General features: G+C 41.6%; 1 protein-coding gene across 1 annotated transcript in view; it reads left to right on the top strand.

Annotated features, from left to right (window-relative positions):
• Positions 1-204: 204 nt before the first annotated feature.
• Positions 205-14,386, top strand: part of LOC115102716 (leucine-rich repeat and immunoglobulin-like domain-containing nogo receptor-interacting protein 3) — a 59,715-nt gene continuing 45,533 nt past the window's right edge. Inside the window, exon 1 of the mRNA XM_029622950.2 lies at positions 205-810. The gene's annotated coding sequence lies outside the window, so the exon portion shown is untranslated. The remainder of the gene's footprint in view (positions 811-14,386) is intronic.

Consider the following 14,386-nt stretch of genomic DNA (forward strand, 5'->3'; position numbering starts at 1 on the left):
CCTCTCTCAAACATGTGATTGGTTGACATTTATGACATGTGTGTTTTACAATGTGCCAAATACAGACCAGTTCAAATCCTCTATTCTCTCCCTCTACGTTTTTGTTCAAGTCCAGCTCTTGCTAGAGGATCCCTAAGCCCTGAGCCTGGTGGCAGAGCCAATTGTGAATCCAAACAGCCTGAGCAGCAGACAGAGAGGGAGACAGAGAGGAGAGAGAGAGAGAGAGAGAGACAGAGAAAGACAGAGAGACGCTCACACTGATAGAGACACACGCTGTGAAAGAGGCAGAAGCAACAGCTACAGCAACAGAGCCAACATGCTCCCTCTCTCATACACACACAAACACACATAGAGAACCAGACCCATGCCAGGGGAGACGGTGAGCACACACCCACACTGAGGAGCACCTTCTCTGGGGAGTAGATCTCACAGACCCCCCTCCACCTGGTTCTCTGGGACTTATTTTTGAATGACAAGGAGCTGCGAAAAAGGTGTTTGTCTGTTTGTTTGCAAAATACACAAACCGGGAAGAGAGACAGAAGGAGAGAGCAAAGAAAAGAGGGATGAGTGGCGTGTTTGGCACAGCTGCTGATGCCAGGGGCTGAGGGAGAGAGGGAGGCTGACGAAGAGAGAGAGGAGGGATCTGAAGACCTGAGGATTGGAGGAGAGGAAGACTGGCACACGGAGAGCTGATCAAACTTATGGACAGAGAGGAGATAGGGACACAGTACCGGGAAACACACACACACGGACACACACACACACACACACAACAATGACGAGGGAACAAAGTCCACGCTTCAGTCCTGGGTGAGTTAACTTCTACTAAGCCAAACACACACACACACACACACACACACACAGATGCAATCACATACTTGCACATACGCACTCATACACACAGATGTATGCGCACACTGAGAATAAATTCCTGTCGGTATGTCATCATGAGGACCTCTTCCAACCCTGACCCTGTCTCCTCACTCACATATCTCCAGGGTTAAGAGAGCGAGATCAGATCAGAGAGGGAGAAAGGAGTGTGCTTGTTTACCTGTGGATGAATGTGAGCGAGTGTTTACCTGTAGCTTACCTTGACAATCATCCAATAATATTGGATGATTGTCAGCAGTGGATTGGTTTGGTAGCTGTATTGTATCCAGGCAGATAAGTGATTGATAGCCTACTGTATATGGAATTGGTATAGTTGGGTTTGTAGCTCAACCCTCTGTCATAAATTCTGTTATTCCAGCAGCAGCATTTCATAACAGATTTCATAGGCTTTCTTGATTATGTAAACACATAAATCCTGTAGCGTAACGCTGTCAAATTTCATGTAGCACTTTTTGAAAATGAAGTATACCCATGGGTACACTATAAAATAGTGTTTGTAGGGTAAACTTTGGGTTGCTATAGCATTGTCTCTGTTTGGCTGTATTTGCATTCTCTGTCTATTGCACTGTATTAGCCCTTTAATGGAAATGTGGTCAAGCTGTAATGCTGTTTGCTCCATAGGGTCAGCACGTTATAATGAATATATAGTAGGCTTTAGTAGTGAGGCTTGAATTGCAAGCATTTTTATATTTAAATCATTACAAAGCCACCTGTAATTATATTCCTTTCCTGCAGATTCTGTCCAGCCCTGGTAATAACATGATAATAATCTAGTAATCACCACGGTGATTACATGTATTTTTGTATTTTGTGGTCAAACAACAATATCGGCTTACTGTGTTTTGGGGCAGAGGCAACAATAACTATGGCTGGCTTGGTGGCTGCTAACAACCTTTATACTGACCGTGTTATGTCAGTTATGTCAGCTGTCGTAACCTGGCATAAGTGATCATGATCATCTTTTGGTACACATTAACCTCACACTCAACGTCAACAAAACTAAGGAGATGATTGTGGACTTCAGGAAACAGCAGAGGGAACACCCCCCTATCCACATCGATGGAACAGTAGTGGAGAGAGTAGTAAGTTTTAAGTTCCTCGGCATCACAGACAAACTGAATTGGTCCACCCTCACAGACAGCATCGTGAAGAAGGCGCAGCAGCGCCTCTTCAACCTCAGGAGGCTGAAGAAATTCGGCTTATCACCAAAAGCACTCACAAACTTCTACAGATGCACAATCGAGAGCATCCTGTCGGGCTGTATCACCGCCTGGTACGGCAACTGCTCCGCCCACAACCGTAAGGCTCTCCAGAGGGTAGTGAGGTCTGCACAACGCATCACCGGGGGCAAACTACCTGCCCTCCAGGACACCTACACCACCCGATGTCACAGGAAGGCCATAAAGATCATCAAGGACAGCAACCACCCGAGCCACTGCCTGTTCACCCTGCTATCATCCAGAAGGCGAGGTCAGTACAGGTGCATCAAAGCTGGGACCGAGAGACTGAAAAACAGCTTCTATCTCAAGGCCATCAGACTGTTAAACAGCCACCACTAACATTGAGTGGCTGCTGCCAACACACTGACTCAACTCCAGCCACTTTAATAATGGGAATTGATGGGAAATGATGTAAAATATATCACTAGCCACTTGAAACAATGCTACCTAATATAATGTTCGCTACATTATTCATCTCATATGTATACGTATATACTGTACACTATATCATCTACTGCATCCTTATGTAATACATGTATCACTAGCCACTTTAACTATGCCACTTTGTTTACATACTCATCTCATATGTATATACTGCACTCAATACCATCTACTGTATCTTGCCTATGCCGCTCTGTACCATCACTCATTCATATATCTTTATGTACATATTCTTTATCCCCTTACACTTGTGTCTATAAGGTAGTAGTTTTGGAATTGTTAGCTAGATTACTTGTTGGTTATTACTGCATTGTCGGAACTAGAAGCACAAGCTAGTTGTGCTAACAGTGAGTATGGTAGTGTACTAAAAAAAGATTTCAAGACTAAAGGCTGTTTTATACTACGTCTATCGACATGTCTGTAGCTATTTATGTTGTATTTATTTAACCTGTATAGGGTAGGCCGTCATTGTAAACAAATTCTTATTTACAATGACGGCCTTCCCTATACAGTTGTCACAGTGATGTCATGAACTTGTTGTTGTCGTAATGAAAAAGTATATACACCAAAACAACAGGCTGCATGACATCAGCAGCCTGGGGGTCCCAAAAAGCATAACTGGTGTATTTTAACACCAATACATTTAGTATTTGTCAATGTGGCAAATCAGGCAAGTAAAAGCAACTTTCTAAACAATGTTCTGGTTAGTTTCTAGCTTGTTAGCTAGCTAGCTTAACGTTAAGCCAGTTCAAATAACGACCATATCATGTAGCTGACAAAGTCTTAACCTTAGATCATTTGTCTTCATTATTAAAGGAAAATAAACTCGCAACAAGATCATTATTACAAGTTAATGGCGAGCTAATTACAGAAAATAGCTTACGGTTTTGAGTGTGAAAAACTAAAATCATGGCGTTCTACCGGAGAATTTTAGAATTTGAACTATCCTAAGTTCTATCCTAATTTGACTTTGGTGCAGGTCATGTTGTTTTTCACATTACCGTCTCTGATAAACACACACTATATCACATTAAATCAAAGATTCTTTGCCACATGCACAGGATACAGACGGTGTAAACGGTACAGTGAAATGGTTACTTGCATAGTGGAGTCTTTTGTTTAGACATCTAGCTAGCTAGCTAAAAAAATTCACCATAATCCCAAATCATAATGTTACTAACCTTCATGAATCTACAGGTAACTAACCAACTAGGTTCAATGTTAGCTATCTAGCTAACATTAGGCTATTACCAGAAATGCAAATGGCTCTGAGATACAAATAATATTTCTACACAGATTGTAATATTAGCTAGCGAACCATCCAGCAAATGTTAGCTAGCTAACAGTACACTTTAACCTGCAATGAAAACATCTTTCTGATGAAATTAGAAACTTATAATATCTGAAAATATAGCTAGCTAGACTATTACCTGTATACATGGATGAACGCTTCTCCCTCTCTGTCATGGTTGCCCTTAGTTTGAAGATGCAAACCGGAGACAGGCATTTTATACAATAGCCTTCTGTGCTTTATTTTCAACTCCCTCCGCATTTGCAATCACGCCTGAATTTTCTCCAGCTTCTTAGCTATCATACTCTGGTTCCACCGGGCACTCCACTGATTTCAAAACTCGGAGCCTTAGCAACACTTTTGCAGTTCTTCTTCAAATGCCTCTCCTGTGAAGGAGTGACAAGCGAAGTATGGCTAGTGTCCTGAAATGAGTCACTGTTACAATGCATTCGGAAAGTATTCAGACCCCTTGACTTTTCCCACATTTTTTTACGTTACAGCCGTATTGTGTAATTGATTTAAAAATTTAAAAAATCCTCATCAATCTACACACAATATCTCATAATGACAAAGTGAAAACAGGTTTTAGAAATACCTTATTTACATAAGTATTCATACCCTTTTCTATTAAAGATGGTGCCGACGGAGATGGTCGCCTCGCTTCTAGTCCTCAAAGTATTTTTATGTATTATTTCTTACATTGAAAATGTAAGAATGTTATTACATACAGCCGGGTAGAACTATTGGATATCAAAGCGACAACATTTGACCAACATTACAACCTGGAATACGACTTTCCTGAAGTGGATCCTTTGTTCGCACCACCACCCAGGACATTGGATCTGATTCCATAGGCCAACCCAAAACAACGTCGCTGCAGAAGAGGTAGATGAAGCGGCCTCCTGGTCAGACTTCGATGGTGTGCACACCACCCACCACTTCCGTGTATATTACTCGCCAATATCCAGTCTCTAGATAACACGGTACACTCAATTAGGGCAAGGGTTGCTTTCAGAGAGACTTCCAGGATTATAACATTCTCTGTTTCACAGAAACATGGCTCTTTCGGAACATGTTGTTGGAGCCACCGGGATTCTTTATGCGTCGCGCCGACAGAAATAAACATCTCTTTGCGAAGAAGAAGGGCCGGGTGTATGCTTCATGATTAACGACTCATGGTGTAAAAGTAACAACATACAGGAACTCAAGTCCTTTTGTTCACCTGACCTAGAATTCCTTACAATCAAATGCCGAACAGAATTCTCATTGGTTATTATCACAGCCATGTATATCCCTCCTCAAGTCGATACAACAACGGCCCTCAAGGAACTTCACTGGACTCTATGCAAACTGGAAACCATATATCCCGAGGCAGCATTTATTGTAGCTGTGGATTTTAACAAAGCAAATTTGAGAAGGCTACCTAAATTCTATCAGCATATTGATTGTAGCACTCATGCTACACTCATACACTGGATCACTGCTAGTCTAACTTCCGTGATGCATACAAGGCCCTCCCCCGCCCTTCCTTTGGAAAATCCAACCACGACTCAAACAGGATGTACCCGTGACTAGAATTTTTCAACACTGGTCTGACCAATCGACCAATCCACAAGTCACTTTAAAAATGCCACTTTTATAATGTTTACAAATCGTGCATTACTTATCTCATATGTATATACTGTATTGGGGCAGCAGGGTAGCCTAGTGGTTAGAGTGTTGGACTAGTAACCGGAAGGTTGCAAATTCAAACCCCCGAGCTGACAAGATACAAATCTGTCGTTCTGCCCCTGAACAGGCAGTTAACCCACTGTTCTTAGGCCAACATTGAAAATAAGAATTTGTTCTTAACTGACTTGCCTAGTTAAATAAAGGTCAAATTAAAATTCTATACCATCTATTGCATCTGGCCTATGTCGCTCGTTCATCGCTCATCCATATATTTATATGTACATATTCTTATTCCATCCCTTTACTTAGAGTTGTGTGTATTATGTAGTTGTGTGGAATTGTTAGATTACTTGTTAGATATTATTGCACTGTCAGAACTAGAAGTACAAGCATTTCGCTACAGTCGCATTAACATCTGCTAACCATGTGTATATGACACATAAAATCTGATTTTATTTTATTTGAGACTCGAAACTGAGCCCAGGTGCTTCTTGTTTCCACTGATCATCCTTGAGATGTTTCTACAACATGATTGGAGTCCACCTGTGGTCAATTCTATTGATTGGACATGATTTGGAAAGGCACATACCTGTCTATATAAGGTCCCACAGTTAACAGCGCATGTCAGAGCAAAATCCAAGTTATGAGGTCGAAGGAAATGTCCATAGAGCTCCAAGACCGTATTGTGTCCAGGCACAGATCTGGGGATCAGGGGAGAAGGGCCTTGGTCAGGGAGGTGACCAAGAACCTGATGCTCACTCTGACAGAGCTCTCTGTAAAGTACAGAGAGATCCTTGGTGAAAACCTGCTCCAGAGCGCCCAGGACCTCAGACTGTGGTTAAGGTTCACTTTCCAACAAGACAATGAGCCTAAGCACACAGCCAAGACAACATTGGAGAGGCTTTGGGGCAAGTCTCTGAGTGGCCCAGCCTGAGCCCGGACTTGAACCCAATCGAACATCTCTGGAGAGACCTAAAAATAGCTGTGAACCTGACAGAGCTCCCCATCGAACCTGAAAGAGCTTGAGAGGATCTGCAGAAAAGAATGGGAGAAGCTCCCCAAATACAGGTGTGCTAAGCTTGTAGTGTCATATCCAAGAAGACTCAAGGCTGTAATCGCTGCCAAACGTGCTTCAACAAAGTACTGAGTAAAGGGTCTGTATACTTATGTAAATGTTATATTTCAGTTTTTTTTTTCAGCATTTTTTTCTTCTTCTAAACAACTATTTTTAATTTTCATTATGGGGTATTGTGTGTCGATTGATGAGGATCTTTTTGTAATTAATCAATTTTAGAATAAGGCTTGTTATGTGACAAAATGTAGAAAAAGTCAAGGGGTCTGAATACTTTCTGAATGCACTGTATATCACACCAGTTTTACTCTACAGCTTTCTCCGTCTCCATCTCTATTCCTTTCCTCTCTCTCTCTCTCTCTCTCTCTCTTTCTCTCTCTGATACATGTGCAAAATACACGCATAAACACACACACACACACACACACACACCCCTATAATCCCTTTAGTGGAGTTAGCATGAAGGCTGCCTGCTGCTGTTGCTAAGCTTCCCACTGCTAGAGGAATGGTTCAGAGAGACAGAGACTGAGGGAGGAAGATAGAAAATGATGGAGTGAAAAGGTGGAAAGAGAGATATTAGATAACGATGTAGTGAGAATTAGGTGGAAAATGGATGTACAGTATATAGGTGATAACATAAAGAGATAAGAGGAATGAAGAAAAGACTAAAAAGGGAGGAGGGAGGAAAATAGAAAATTAACAGAGTAGAAGGTGGGATGAGGAATTTAAATGGGGCAGGGCAACGCAAAAGGATGTGAAATGCTTAGCCTCTTCATTGATGGGCAGAGAATAATGATGTCTCTCTGGTTTCAGGGCACAGCAGGGAGATGACAATTTACCCAAACCTGGGGAGAGGGGGATAGTGAAAGAGAGGGGAGAGGAGTGTAGAGAGAAAGGTGTGATGGTTTTTGCTAACCATGGGGAGAGAGGGAGGGAAAAAAGAGAGGGGAGGGAGGAGAGAGAGGGGTTTTAGCCAACCTGCAGGGACCTCACACATAAACCATCACAGGGAGTTAGGCTTTGGAAGAGGAGAGATGAGAAATAGAGAAGGGGATGCGATAGGAGATAAAGAGAGCGAGAGAAATGAAAAGAAAGAGTGTTAGCAGAGTGAAATCCTCTTGTCCATTGTGGTGGTCTCCTCTGTCCCTGGAAGCTGTAAAAACCTCAATGGAGGAAAACGGTCAGAACCATGAAGGGCTGGGAATTTGAAGGGAGGAGAGTGTCTGAAGGTTGCCTAGATAAGGAGGGATAGAGGGAGTGAAGTAAGAGGGGGGAAGGGGGAAGGGGAGGTGGGCGATTAAAAGAGGAAAGGTTTGGAAGAAAGGGGTGTTGAAAGGGTATGTGTGTGTGTGTTGGGGGGGGGGGTATGCTTTTGACCTTGGTAACCATAGTGAGCATGCTGAGGTTGTCCTCTGTGTTCAGGATTTTACAATTAGCCCACAGAAGGTAAATTCAACACACACACACACACACTCACGTACACACAATCACATTCTTAGGGCGTGGAGGATTATATTATTAGCCTGGTTGGCACAAAGATGGGAACTGACAGTCTGTCTGACGTGCTAGGGGAGAAGAAGCTATCAGACCCAGGAAAGTCAATTACACACACACACACACACACACAGCAACCACACAGCACACACACACACACACACACACACACACACACACAGACACACAATATGATAATAAGATTTTTTACGATCTCCGTTGGAGTTGTAGAATAGACTAGGTGCAGTTTTTTCTTCTTATGTCAGTCACTGACTCAATTAGCACATTTCAGCTAAAAAAATGTTTACATTGGTAAGTTAGTCTAGCCAGCTATCTAAACTTGTGGTAATCATGGTAGAATTATGGACTGGGGCCCCATTGATTTTGTTAGTCACTCTCACTCAGATATCATACTAACATGGCATTAGTCAGGACAACGCTGCTGGACATTTGCTTAAAAATGGACAACATTTTATCTGCACCCTATCACAAAATGTATGGAAATGCACATTTTTGTATGGGCCCTCAGAAGGTTATGGCCAATTCTGACTGCATGTGTGGGTATATATGTGGGTACGCAGCCCCTGCAGCCAATGCAGCCTCTCTTGATGAGTTCAGGTTTTTTGTGGCCCCCAACCCTGCTCTATGTGTAACCAGGAGTTAACCCTCTAGCTATTTTGTTATTGTGTTGGATAACTAGGTCACAATAAAAATAGAGATGGAAGAACAGACTAAACACTCTCTCTCATCTCCCTCTTATTCCATTCAATATACTTTCATTTACTTTCTTGGCTACATTTTCTCAGATGTGACTCACAGGCCAGAGAATCGATCACTCCATTTGTCTTTTTTTGTTGTCTTTCTCTTGTTCATTCAGAGGTTTTCTTGGCTGGTTGTTCTAATCATTGGGCATTATAAGATCATTATATCTTTCCAGTCTATGGTGGTGGCTGGATAATTTGATGGCTGGATGGCTGACCTGAAACTCTCTATCAGCCTACACTCTTAGAAAAAAAGTTTATTTGGCTGTCCCCATAGGAGAACCCTTTTTGATTCCAGGTAAAAATCTGTTTTGATTCCAGATAGAACCCTTTTGGGTTCCATGTAGAACCCTCTGTGGAAAAAGGTCTACTTGGAACCCAAAACAGTTCTACTTGGAACCGAATAAGGTTCTTCAAAGGGTTCTCCTATGGCAGGGTTCCCCAACTGGCGGCACGCCAGCCGAATTTGGCCTGCAGGTGGTTTTATTTGGCCCCCCTAAGTTTTTTGAGCAAAATTATTCTTATTTTTTTATTCTAATTTTCATTGTTGGAAAAAAACTGTAAAGAAATGCCAGGAAATCAGCTTAAAGTGTTTTAAATTTGGGAAATCTGTTCCCAAGTATTTCCACGAATAATAGAGAGATGATAATAGAGAGATGGAAATGATGTTTTATTCCAATATTATATCTGTTTGTGCTTCTTGCTGTCAATTTGCAGTTTACAAATGATTTGTAATTATGTTCCAGCCCCCCAACCATCCACTCAATAAAAAAATCAGCCCGCGTTTGAATCTAGTTGATGATCCCTGTCCTATGGGGACAGCGGAAGAACCCTTTTAGGTTCTAGATAGCACATTTTTTCCTGAGAGTGTATATTCAGTCTCCAGTAATGTTATCTCACGGCTCATCACCTGTTCACAAAGAGTGAAGGACTCAGCTCACGTCTTTTCGCGTGGTGGTGTTTGGCTGCCTTCCTCTTTCCTCACCACCTGTTCTCTGGAAGTCAGGACTCGTGTTCCTTGTCCTTCATTGAATGCTTAATGTGGGTCAAACTGTTTCACCTGTCTAACTAGGGTGTATGTGTGTGTGTGTGCCCAGCTAACAACAAACATTCCCACAACTTTAGAGAACGTTCCCTTAAGAGTCTTATTAGGTCATTACCTAACATTTTCATAGGAGTGTTCCAGTGACGTGCAAGGACTATTTCCATGAGACCATTCCCTTCATGTAAAATAAAATAAAACTTACCCAGAACGTGGTAAACATGTTCTCAGAACTTAACATGAATGTTGTAGACATTTTTCATGGAAACGTTGCAAGAAGAATAATGTGTCCAATTTTCTGTGGGTTAGGAGAATATCAACATCCCACCAAACATACACAGAACATGCTTGCCATGCTCTCAGAATATAAGATATTATATTGGTTAATCTGACTAGCCTCATCGTTGATTTGATTGGTTTATTTCAGAAATGTAAGGTTTTTTTGAGTAGTTGTCTAATGTTGGTGTGGCAAGTTAACCTGTTTTAATCATACTCCTGAATCACTGTGATCAATGAAATAGTTTTTCTTGAGTGTACTTTTAACAGAGCTGAGATTTACTTTAAAGTGCATTCAACTTGTTGCTTACCTTTCAAGTTGTTTCATCTACATAAGTGCCTAGGGAATCACCCTACTCTCACATTCTTTGCACTGAGTGTATAAAACATTAGGTACACCTCCTCTTTCCATGACGTAGACTGACCAGGTGAATCCATTTGAAAGCTATGATCCTTTATTGATGTCAATTAGTGTAGATGAAGGGGAGGAGACATGTTAAAGAAGGATTTTTTTAAGCCTTGAGACAATTGAGACACAGATTGTGTGTGTGTCATTCAGAGGGTGAATGAGCAAAACAAAATATTTAAGTGCTTTTGAACGGGGTAAGCAGTAGGTGCCAAGCACACCGGTTTGAGTGTGTCAAGAACTGCAACGCTGCTGGGTTTTCCAGCATGAATCAAGAATGGTACACCACCCAATGGACATCAAGCCAACTTGACACAACTGTGGGAAGCATTGGAGCCAACATGGGCCAGCATCCTTGTGGAACACTTTCGACACCTTGTAGAGCATGCCCCTACAAATTCAGTCTGTTCTGAGGGCAAAAGGTTGCGCAGCTCAATATTAGGAAGGTGTTCCTAATGTCTTGTACACTCAGGTGACATTAATAATGACATTAATATACTCTATCTGGTATAATAACATTTGGTTGTTTAGCAACAAAACCGATACATGTGCAACTATGGGGCAAAACAGACGGGGTTGGCTTAGAAACATGAAAACTATATTTTTGTCTCCAATGTTTATTGAAAATAAAAATTGATTAGCACAGTGAGCACTTGTTGACTCTCAAATACATTGTTAAAGTTGTTGGTTAGCGAGCAAATGTTTGCCATAGCAAATTTTTTCCATATTAGCATACAGTGCATTTGGAAAGGATTCAGACCCCTTGACTTTTTCCACAGTTTACAGCCTTTTTCTAAAATTGATTACATTTTAAACGTTCCTCATAAATCTTCACACAATGCCTTATAATGACAAAGTGAAAACAGGTTTTTAGACATTTTTGCAAATGTATATATATAAAAAATATATATTATTTACATAAGTATTATTTACAGACCCTTTGCTATGAGATTCGAAATTGAGTTCAGGTGCAACCTTATTCCATTGATCATCCTTGAGATGTTTTTACAATTTGATTGGGCATGATTTGGAAAGGCACACAGCTGTCTCTATAAGGTCCCACAGTTGACAGTTCATGTCAGAGCAAAAACCAACCCATGAGGTCGAAGGAATTGTCCATAGAGCTCCGAGACAGGATTTTGTCGAGGCGCAGATATGGGGAAGGGTACCAAAACATTTTCGCAGCATTGAAGGTCCCCAAGAACACAGTGGCCTTCATCATTCTTAAACGTAAGAAGTTTGGAATCTCCAAACCAAGCAATCAGGGGAGAAGGGCCTTGGTCAGGGAGGTGACCAAGAACCTGATGGTCACTCTGACAGTGCTCCAGAGTTGCTCTGTGGAGATGTAAAGAACCTTCCAAGAGGACAGCAATCTCTGCAACAACAATTATCACAGGTGGATTCAAATCAAGTTGTTGAAACACCTCAAGGATGATCAATGGAAATAGGATGCACCTGAGCTCAATTTCGAGTCTCATGGCAAAGGGTCTGAATACTTATATAAATAAGGTATTTCTGTTTTTTATTTTAATATATTTGCCAAAAATAAAAAAAAAAACGTTTTCACTTTAGCATTATGGGGTATTGTGGGTAGATTGCTGAGGAAAAACATGTATTTAATACATTTTAGAATAAGGCTGTAACGTAACAAAATGTAGAAAAGGTCAACGGGTCTTAATACTTTCCGAAGGCACTTTATCTACCTCAATGTCCTTGTACTCCTCCACATCGACTCGGTACTGGTAGCTTGTGTATATAGGCAAGTTATTGTCACTCATTGTGTATTAAATTATTCTTGTTAAATATGATTTCTATTATTTCTCTTTTTCTCTCTCTGTACTGTTGGGAAGGGCCCATAAGTAAGCATTTCACTGTTAGTCTATACCTGTTGTTTATGAAGCATCTGACAAATATAACTTGATTTGATTTGAAACATGTGAAGGACATTAATATCTTAAGTCCTGAGAACATGTTAACCACATTCTATTTCACTTAGAGCCGATTGACACATACATGCGTCAATCGCACAGTGAAGTCATTTTGAATATTAAATAGCTCTCTGTGTGTTTTTTCTAGAGACTTACTGTTTCATGTAGTGGCTGCAGCTCAATCCCCTCTTTCCGCCGATATAAGGTTTGAGCCTATTCCCTAATATGGGGCTTGTGAAAACAGCTTTTTCTACACATGAGAGGATCCGGACAAGAACGTAGTCACAAAATAGTTGGTTTAACCTGAGCTATAAACGAATATGTCACCAATATTGAAAGAGACTCTACAAACAACAATGTCGGTTGTTTGGCTCTTCGACATCCACAAGCTTTATAGCAGTAGTCTGAGCTAACTGTCGCGGACATCCTCATTTTGAAGAGGTCTTCTCCACAAAACCGACTGTCCAGACCGAACCGTTGGACAAACAAATACACGACATGGCTCGTCGAACATCTCATTCCAAAATCATGGGCATTAATATGGAGTTGGTTCCCGTTTTGCTGCTATAACAGCCTCCACACTTCAGGAAAGGCTTTCCACTAGATGTTGGACATTTGCTGAGTGGAATTGCTTCCATTCAGCTACAAGATCATTAGTGAGGTCTGGCACTGATGTTGGGCAATTAGTTGGAATGCAGTCGGTGCAGGCCAGTCAAGTTCTTCCACACCGATCTCAACAAACCCTTTCTGTATGGATCTCGCTTGACCCAATGAGATTCTTAAGGGAAGGTTCTCTACATTTGTGGGAACGTTTGTTGTTAGATGGATCCTTTCCTCTCACTATTCTCCGCTTCCTTCCTTTCATCTTTCGCCTGTGTGTCTGCGACCTTGAACATATATGTATCTGTGTGTGTAATGTCCTTTTACTGTATATCCTTATGTGTCTCTGTGTGCGTGTGTCTGTGTATGTGTGTGTGTGTGTGCGTGTGTGTGGGGGTGTGTGAAAGTTTGCTCGAACTCTGTCTGTCATTTGTTAAGCCCAGGGTTAGTGATCAGATCAGCAATGCTTTCAGTAAGCTGTGGCAAATTGAAATGTTTTATCAAAATATAGCCTTCGGCCATTTCGATTCATGTTTAACGTGTCCTGGCTGGCTGACGTGGTTGAGATTGTTGTGGTTTTGTAGGAGGAGAGGGGGAGTAGATTTAATTCAATCTTCTGGATTTTCTTGCCATTTATAAATGCAGTGAGGTTCTAACTTTTGTGGCTGTGTCACAGTGTGTGTTTGTATGTTGTTATGCCTTACAGTTAAGACTCTGTCGATGTCACTGTGTGTGTGGGGGGGGGGGGGTTAGATGCCATCTGTTGGTCAGGAGAGGAGGGCAGGGCAGAGATGCAACATAATACTAGGGGAAGGCCTCTCATACCAGGGATTTCTAGAGTATGTGTGGCTAGTGTATGTGTGTCTTTCCACACATACACACACACTCATGCCTTGTTCCACTCTCTCACACATCCGCATCACAGTTATCGATGTTTACACACACTGTCTTTGTGTTTTCTCTATCCGCTGTTTGCTTGGTGATTTAGCTGTTGACGTTCAACCTTGTACTCTCTCTCTATTTTTTCTTTCTCTCTTTCTCTCTGTCTCTCTCTCTCACTCTCTCACTCTCTCTCGCTCTCTCGCTCTCTCGCTCTCTCCCTCCATCCCCCTTTCTGTCAGTAGATGAATGGCTCTTGGAAGACTAGCAGAGCTTAAAGGGGAGTGTTAATCAGTGTTCAATCTCTATGACCTGTCCGCTCTGATACTCTGTGCTCCTTTAGCTTATTAAGTGCAGTCCTGGTACTGCTATAGACATGTTTCTTCCATTACACTTCAGAAGTACGTTCAGATA

Source organism: Oncorhynchus nerka, linkage group LG20 (genome assembly GCF_034236695.1).
Source record: "Oncorhynchus nerka isolate Pitt River linkage group LG20, Oner_Uvic_2.0, whole genome shotgun sequence".
Lineage (NCBI taxonomy): Eukaryota > Metazoa > Chordata > Actinopteri > Salmoniformes > Salmonidae > Oncorhynchus > Oncorhynchus nerka.